General features: G+C 37.8%; 1 pseudogene; it reads left to right on the plus strand.

Annotated features, from left to right (window-relative positions):
• LOC102494583 (ADP/ATP translocase 2 pseudogene) overlaps positions 1–9,919 on the plus strand; it is a 12,414-nt pseudogene that overhangs the window by 1,606 nt on the left and 889 nt on the right.

The raw sequence follows: 9,919 nt of genomic DNA on the forward strand, positions 1-9,919 counted from the left end.
ACATAGCAGAGGGTGGGGGATGGGGAATCAAGGATGGCAAGACAAAGGGCAAGGTATGCAGGACGAAAGAATTGGAAAATTATTTGCTGAGAACATATATGTGGATGTACTTGATTGAGACAATGCACAGTGTATTTTGGATGGAAAATTCATTTGTGTGTTGGGATGGTGTAAAGTGAATTAATAAATAAATAAATTTAAAAAAAAAGAAAAACATTAGGAAATAAGAAATGGAAAATTATTTGTTGATGATAACACGTATGCTGATGTGCTTGATTGAACCAATATACAGTGTAATCTGGATGGAAAATCTCATTTTGCATGTTGTAATGATGTACAGTGAAGGAATGTAAATAAATAAATTTAAATTAAAAAAAAAAGTATTAAAAGTTGACTAGACCATGCTGAAGATCGAATCTACGACGTACAAGATAGAAACTCTGATCTAGAAAAAAAAGATAAAGTAACAAAAAAATTGAGAATAATCTATAAGAAATCATAGATTCCATTAAATATCCAAACATTCGAATAATTGATATCCCAGAAGGTGCCGAAAACGATAAGGGCATGAAAAATCTATTCCATGAAATCCTGGAAGAAAACTTCCCAAGTATAGAGAAGCACTCAAACTCCAGAATCAAGAAATACAAAGGACACTGAATAAAATTAACACAAGAAGATCTTCCCTAAGACACATCTTAGCCAGACTGGCGAAGACCACAGATATAAAGACATGATGCTAAATTTGGCAAGAGAAAAACGACAAGTGACCTACAAAAGTTATCTAATCAGGCTAACCCTGAATCTTTCAATGGAAAAAAATGCAAGCAAGGAAAGAATGGGAAGACATATTGAAAGTGTTAAAAGAGAAACAATTTCAACCAAGATTATTATATCCAGCAAGATTATCCTTCATATGGGAAAAAAGATTAAAATCTTCTCAGACAAACAAAATCTGAAAGAATTTGCCAATGCCAGACTAGCTCTACAAAAAACTCTGAAGAAGGTGCTGCTCCAGGAAAACTAAACAATGAACAGCCAGGGATAAAGGAATAAAAGACAATCAAGACAATGGCCAACTTAAAGGTAGGGTCATATCCAGAAATATTGATAATAACATTGAATATTAATGGATTAAATTCTCCTATCAAGAGACACAGATTGGTTGAGTGGATAAGAAAACAGAAACACTCTATCTACAAGAAATGCATCTCATGGATAAAGACATACATAGACTAAAAGAGAAGGGTTGGAAAAAGGTATTCCATGCAAATGGGAACCAAAAAAGAGCTGGAGTCATGATACTAATTTCTGACAAAAATAGACTTTAAAACAAAAACACTTTGAATAGACAGATAAGGGCACTATATTGTAGTAAAAGGGTTAGTCTAACAAGAAGATATAACACTTATAAATATCTATGCACCTAATACAGGAGTACTGAAATATGAGAAGGAAAGACTGTTATATCTAAAAGAAATAGACCAGAATACACTAATTGTTGGGGACCTCAACACCCCACTATCTTATATGGACAGATCATCTAGATCAAAAAAAAAGTAAAAATATATAGGATCTAAATGAAACCATAAAACAAATGGATTTAACAGACATCAATAGAATTTTCCACCCTAAAACCATCATGAGATGCACATTTTTCTCACTCCACATAGAACCTTTTCAAAAATTGACCACATGATAGGGCACAAGGTAAATCTCTACATATTCAAGGCATAGAAACTTTAACCAGCATCTTCTCCGATCATGAAGGAATTAAACTTGTTTTTAATTTCAAGAGAAATCCTCAAATATACACAAATACATGGAAACTAATGGCCTGCTCCTGAATGACTTCACAACTACTGAAGAAATAAAGACTGAAATCAAAAGATGAGGACACAAGTCTCCATAATCTTTGGGACATTGCAAAAGCAGTCATAAGAGGGAAGTTCATAGCAATTAGTGCACATAAGAAGATGGAAAGAAGGCAAATGGATCACCTAAGATCATGCCTCAGAGAATTGGAAAAGCAATAGCAAAAAATCCAAAAAACTCCAGGAGAAAAGAAATAATAAAGATCCAAGCAGAAATAAATGAAACAGAAAATAAACAAACTATACAGAAAATAAATGAAAGTTAAAGCTGGTTCTTTGAAAAGATAAGCAAAATCAATACACCATGAGCAAGACTTATCAAGAAGACAAGAGAAAGGAACCAGGTAAATCAAATTTGCAATAAGGCTGGTAATATAGCAACAGACATAACAGAAATGCAAAACATTATTAGAGGATACTATGAACAACTATATGCCACTGGTTCTAAAGGCTTCACCTCTGAATTCTACAAAACTTTTAAAGAGAAGTTAACCCTCATTCTGCTCAGTTATTTCTAAAGATCTAAAAGGGTGAATCTCTCCCTAATTCATTCTCTGAAGCCTCCATCACTCTTATCCTTAAAACAGATAAGGACAGGACAAGGAAGAAAAACTACAGACCAATATCTGTGATGAATATAGATGGAAAGATTTTCAACAAGATCCTAGCAAATCATATCCAACAACACATTAAAAAGATTATACATCACAACCAGGCAGGCTTTATTCCAGTGATGCAAAGTTGGTTCGACATAGGCAAAATCATAAATGCAATGTAGCATATTAACAGAAAGAAAGATATCAATAGATGCAGAAAAATCATTTGATAAGGTACAACATCGCTTCATGATCAAGACTCTCAGAAAAATTGGCACAGAAGGGTCATTTCTCAACAAAATAAAAGCTATCTATGAAAAACCCATAGCGAACATCATCCTGAATGGAGAAAAGCTAAAAGATTTTCCACTAAAAACTGGTACCATGTAAGGATGTCCCCTTTCTCCACTCCTTTTCAATATAATACTTGAATTCCTCGCCAATGCAATCAGGAAAGAGAATAAAATAAAAGACATTCAAATAGGAGAAGAAGAGGTGAAACTCTCTCTATTTGCACATGACATGATTTCATACATAGAAGACCCAATGGTATCAGTGAAAACCTTCCTGGAAGTATTGAATGAATACAGTAAAGTTGCAGGATACAAAAATCAACATACAGAAATCTATTCCATTTCTATATATGAACGGCAGGCAAACTAAGAACTGAAAAAAGTAATTCCATTTACCATAGCCACAAAAAGTATGATATCTAAGAATAAATCTAATTAAAGAAGTTAAAGACCTCACAAGGAAAACTACAAGAAGGTAAAAAAAAAGATTTTGAAAATGACAAAAAAGTGGAAAGCCATCCCATGTTCCTGGATTGGAAGAATTAATATAATCAAAATGGCAATTCTACAAATTAATGTACATATTTAATGCAATCCCAATCAAAGTACCAGAGACATTATTTATAGATCTAGAAATAAAATTGTACAATTTATCTGGAGTCATAAAAGACCTTGTATTGCAAAAGCAATCCTGTACAAGAAGAGAGAAGTGGGCGGCATCTCACTCCCTAATGCAAAAACATACTATAAAGCTGTGGTGATCAAAATAGCATAGTATTGGTACAGAAACCAACACGTGGACCAATGGAACAGAATAGAATCCCTAGAAATTAACTACCAAACATACAAATAATTTATTTTTGACAAAGGGTACCAGTCACTCCATTGGGAAAAGGAAAACCTCTTTAACAAATGTTGCTGGAGAAAAACTGGATATCCACCTGCAGAAAGATGAATCTGAACCCCTCCCTCTCATCACTGACAAAAATCAACTCAAAGTGGATCAAAGATCTAAACCTAAGACCTCAAAGTATAAAACTTCTGCGGGGAGTTGGTGTGATGTCTATGTCACTGGACTCCCATGTAGTTGACCGCGGTTTGAGTCCCTGAAACCAAGCAAGAACCTCCTAATATATTTTCTAGGGTTTCTGAAATATAAAGTCCATTTGCATTGTAATGGCCTGGAGTAAGGAATAAGTCTTCAGACTTTGGTTATGATAATGACCAACATGGACCATGAGTGAGGGTCATTTGACCTCTAAAACTCTCACTTAAAGGAAAGAAGGTTTTCATTTCAATGTGCAAGATGTTTTGTAGACTGGAAACTGCTGGTTATGAGCTCAGAGACTCCAAGCTGAACGGTTCCAGACACCTGAAGAGGAAGTTGAATGATTAAGGCTTCACCAATCAAGAATGTCCACGAGATGATCACGCCCTCTTGAACCAATCATTGAACTGATCATGTGCCTGGGACCTCTGCCTCTAATTTTGCCCTTAGAAATGCATGTGGGGAACATCTTGGGAGACTGGGCCTTTTTAGCATGAGCTGCACGCTCTCCTTGCTTTGCACTTTGCAATAAAGCTGTACTTTTCTTCATCACACCATGTGCCTATGGCTTGGTTTTATAGCACTTGGGCGAGCGGACCTGATTTGAGTTCGGTAACAGGTTTGGGTCCCAAATTGACCTAAACATGACAGTTCTCCCATGTGCCTCATGATCCTGGCTGACTAGAAGTCTAGGGGAAGGATTATGCCATGTTAAGACCCTGTCAATGTTACCAGTGTGTGTGTGTGTGATGGAATAAATAAATCAAATAGACTTAATGAAAACAAAAAAGAATAATGGCCTCTGGTTATAAAACACTAGCGTGGAGAAATCAAAATGACCTTAGAATGTCATTGAGAAGAAAAAATTTTTTAAATATTGTTACTAATTTTTAATTTATTACCAAAAATGGAATCTTTCAATGTTAGGTGTCACAGAGCTGCCTTAACAAAACTGAGTGTTATGGCATAAGCTTTATTCAGTGGCCAAGGAATGAAGAAGAGAGAGGTAAGCTCAATTTTTGTAAACTATGCCTCAGGCCAGGGACTGATAACCAGAATACACAAGGAACTCAAGCCACTGTGCCGAAAAAAGATGATCAACCCTATTAAGATGAGAGAATGAGTTGAAAAAAGAAAAGAACTGTCTCTAAGGATGACTTACAAATAGCCAAAATACATATGAAAAAATGCTCAGCATCCCTCAATGTAAGGGAGATGCAGATCAAAACAACAATGAGATACCACCTAACCCTAGTCAGACTAACTAAGATTAAAAAAAAAATGATAAGTGCTGGTGGGGGTGTGATGAAAGGGGAACTTTCTTATATGGCTGGTGGGAATGTAAATTAGTCCAGCTAGAGAACAATTTGGAGATTCCTTAAAGACCTATAAATAGAACTACCATATGATCCAGCAATCCCATTCCTTGGTATCTACTGAAAGGACAGAAGAGTCCTTAGTCAGAAATGTGCTTGCACATTGATGTTTTGGGTTTTTTTTTGTGGCATTATTCACAATTGCTAAGACATGGGGCCAACCCAAATACCCACAAACAGATGAATCAATTGAAAAAGTGTGGCACATATACTCTATGGAATACTACTCAGTCATAGAAAACAACAAGACTGACTTTTTGGCTTTTGACAGAAAGTGGAAGAATATGGAAGATTTACTGCTGAGTGAAGCAAGCCAAGCTATGAAAGAGAGACACTGTATGTCTCCACTTAATATATATGGATTATTCGCACTCTATAGTCCTAACTGATTGACTAAAGGATATAGAAACATAGTAAATGGTTGTGAATACCAGATACAGTGTGCAAGGAGGGAAGATGTAGGAGTAGAGTCTGAGGAAGGACATTAAAGAGAAAAATAGAGAGGCAAGGCATGTATGGACAAAGAAATGGGTTATTACCTGTTGAGGTATAACCTTATAGTATTGTCAACTGGGCTGGTGCGAAATCTACACATGCTGGAATTTTCACTTTGCAAACTAAGTAATGTGATTGTATAAAGGAAATTGAAATAATAATAATAAACAATAATAATAAAAAAGATTAAAAAGCTAAAAGTACTTTTTAAAAAATTGTACACACAGCGGAAGCTCAATTTGATAGACTCCCCAAATCACTACAATAACTCATGTACAGTCACTCTAAATGCTAACTACCATACCAGGAAATTCTATCAGATTACCTCAGTTTGTTGTTTCACTGTATTTCATTGGCAGAATTTGTCTTAGACCATAAAATAGCTTTGAATTATGTCTTGGCTTATTAGAGAAGAGTTTGCCTGATAGCAACATTGCATGTTACACTTACAAATCTTAGGTAAAATAAAATTCATCTGGGTATATAAAGTAATAAGCTACCTGGCTACTAGTGAAAGGATAGCAACTTGGCTGTCTTCTTGTTGTATATGGTAATTAAATGCGCTTTCAGATTTGGGAACATAACAGTGGAAGCTGGTGCTAGCATAATGGTATTTCAAAAGGAAAGGTAAAGTTCTGAGTACTTTGAAATGAAAGTATGCCTTTCCTGCAATCTTGACCTCTGAAATTAAATCCCCATTCAGCTAGAAGCAACCAGGAGGGTCATCACCCATTTCCCCTCAGGGCTGAGAAATTCTTCAAAGAAGGAGGAGATGGAAACTGAACAGGGACCCCCCCCCCCAGGGACCCCCCCCCACCCCCCCGCCCTGCTTCCCATAAGAGGGATGGATTTGGTCCTCAGTTTTCCCTTCTGTCACAGAAAAATAAAAATTTCCCAAACTGAAAATAAGGACTGAACTAAAAGTAAAATGTATTTTCTTCTAAGGTGCTTGGACTTCAGAGACTATTTACATTGTAATGGCTCAGAGGCTCAGAGTAAGAGGTAACACTTCAGATTCTGATTAAGATAATGAAACAACATTGGCCATGAATAAGGGCCATTAGACCTCTAAAACTCTCACTTAAAGGAAAGAGAAAATTTTCATTTCAAGTAAGATGCTTTGTAGGAAGGAAACTGCTGGCTGTGAGCTCAAAGACTCCAGGCTGAATGGCTCCAGAAACCTCAACAGAAATTTGGTCATCTAAGGCCTTGTCAATCAAGAATGGCAATGAGATGGTCACACTCTCCTGAACAAATTGAAGTGATCATGTGTCTGGGACCTCTGCCCCTAATTTCGCTCTTAAAACTGCATGTGGGGAACATCTCAGGGAGACTAAGTCTTTTCAGCATGAGCTGCCCACTCTCCTTGCTTTCTGCTTTGCAATAAAACTGTTCTTTCTTTTAAAAAAAAAGACAACATAAAATGGAAAATTACCTCTTGAATATTATAAGTATGGTAATCTCTTTGATACAATATTCAGTGTACTCTGGGAAAATTAATTTTGCATGTTATAATGATATACAGTGAAAGAATGCAAAATAAATAAATAAATATTAAAGGTAAAAAATTTGAGCAGAAATAAATAAAATGGAGAATTAAAAAACTATATACACTGGCTGCTCTGAAAAGGCATCTTTGCATTGCTCCTCTGTCTGGCTCCCCCACAATGCAGCTGCCTCTGCCATGCACCTATTCCACTGCCACTGATTCCAGAAGTTTTATAGGCCAGGGTCAAGGAACTCTCACTTTCTTTTAAATCCATTGCATCTGACCACTGGCATGCCCTACCATGTCAAGTGTGTACATGAGCACTAACTCTAAGGTTATCACCAAAGACTTAAAGAAGAAGAAGGAAGTTTGGAACAAGAAGAGATTGAAAGAAATCCCTCTACTAAAGGGGACGCTAATGAAAAAAAAATGGTGAGCAGGAGGCTGAGAAAAAGGTAGAAGAAGGAAAAGAAGGGGGGAAAGGCAGGAAGTGAAACTGAGTTGTGACCCTTTAAAAGGAGTGAACCTTCTAGTTTCTTTTGATTATTATTTTTTTTAGAAGAAAATGTAAGTTCCCAAAATGAAAACTGATTAGAACTAAAAGTATCTATCCAGATTGACTGATAAGAGAGGTCCTTTTAAATATAGATGTAACATTCAAGTCGCTTGACCCTGACTACACCCACTCCCTCCTTGAGATAATTATTTGAATGTATACCCTAGCTTACAGTAAACCACCCCTTCCTGTAGTAATAGATGACGTTTATCTAAAAACGGTCTGTCACTTTAATGTACTAAAAAGAAGTTTGAAACGTTCCCCTTTGTCAAAGAAATCAGTTTCTTAACTGCAGGAATTAAGATGTAGAAGTTTTGTATAACACATATCTTAAGATGTTTTGTAGGACAATGGTCATTGGCCACATCACTTCCAGGCTGAGATGCATCAAAGACCTGAGTTCGCCCCCTCCCGGAACAGAACATTGGTCATCTTGAAAGAATAAAATTCAGCACAAACTATACTCTGTAAAAATTAAACTTAACTGCCTGCTCTTCTTACTTCTATACAAAAGCTTACACCGCCACCTTGAAAAACAATACTGAGCTATGTAAGCTACTGGGGCTTGCTCAAGCTTCCTGCATACCAGCCCAGCTCCATGCCAAAAGCCAGATCTCTGCTCTGCAAAAATGCATTCCCCACCCCCACCCCCCCGGAAAACCAGCACCAGACCACCCTGAGTATCTGACCTGACCCAGTTGCAACATTTGCAAAATGCCTTTGTAGCCCACTTGCGTAAATAACCCTTCTTGCCTGAGCCAGCAGAAAAAGATAACCATACTTAAAAGACCCTTATCTTACTTCCTCATTCCTCTCTCCCCTCACCCCTCCAACGTGTGCCTATATAACCTATGTGTTTCTTTTGTTCAGGTCTCCACTTCTCACTGGGTCTGTTGTGACCAGGAGTGGAGTCCTAGTGTGCTAGCAATAAAATCCTCTTGTACTTTACAGCAAGATCTGACTCTTGTGGTTGATTGGGGTCGCTGTGACTCTCCTCGGACTGAAGGGTCTACAGGCTTTTTAAGTCAGGAGTCTTTCAATCTAAGGCCTCACTGATAAAGAATGTGGAAGAGATGATCACACCCTCTTGAACCAATATTGAACTAATCACGCACCTGGAACCTCTGCCCCTAATTTTGCCCTTAAAAACGCTTGCGGGGAACATCTCGGGGAGACCGGGTTTTTATTCAGCATGAGCTGCCTGCTCTCCTTGCTTTGCGCACTGCAATAAAGCTGTACTTTCCTTCATCACACCATGTGCCTGTAGTTTGGTTTTATAGCGCGTGGGCAAGCGAACCTGATTTGAGTTCAGCAACAGAAGGAGAAGGCAATGGTGAGAAGAGGACAGAGATTAAAATGAACAGGTTGAAGCAGCTATGGGCAAATAAAAATCTGAAGATGATGAGGATGACAATGCCATAGCGAGAAGCAGAAAATTGACATGGATGACTAGACAGCAAAAAAGGAAAAGTTAAACATAAGAAAAAGATAGAAAGGCTGTTGTGCTATTCACCCTCCACTCCCCATCTCAGAACCTAAACATGATCACCTTCAAGAGGCCCACCAGCTCACCTACCACAGGCAGTGCCACCCACAGATGACACTGTTCTCCACCACCCAACAAAAATCACAACGTGAATTTGCAACAGGGAGGATAAAAGAACCAAAACTGCCAAGATCTTGATTTTTTTTCTTAAAAGTACTTTTAAAAAACCTTTTGTTTGGGACCAACAGTTAGCGTAATGGCTATGTCGCTGGACTCCCACGTAGTCGACCGCGGCTCAAGTCCCGGACCCAGTGGCTTAAACTCACGCTGGGCACATGTGCATGCGTGCCCAAGATCCCGAGAGGAGAATGGAAGAGAAGGGATTGTGGCATGGCCATCCCCTCTGGGGGGTGATTTCTTGCTTTCTGTCTCTCTGTTTCTCTCTGTCTGTCTGGTGAGTGCATGTGCCCTATAGTAAGAAACCTTTTGTTTGTATTTTTAACTGACATTTAATATTTTTGTACATATTGTTACGGGTCAACCATTTTCAATGATCTTGGATGACCAAATTAGCTTTCGGAGCATCCTCTGTTCTACTTCTGGCTTTACTTGTGGTGTGACAATGTTGACTGCAATCTCAAAAAAGTAAAAATACCTTGTAAAAGAAACAAAAGCAAGCCCAGAGCCCCGGAGTCTAAGCCGGTTC

The sequence above is a fragment of the Tupaia chinensis genome, unplaced genomic scaffold, assembly GCF_000334495.1.
Source record: "Tupaia chinensis unplaced genomic scaffold, TupChi_1.0 Scaffold140338_1, whole genome shotgun sequence".
Classification (NCBI taxonomy): Eukaryota; Metazoa; Chordata; class Mammalia; order Scandentia; family Tupaiidae; genus Tupaia; species Tupaia belangeri.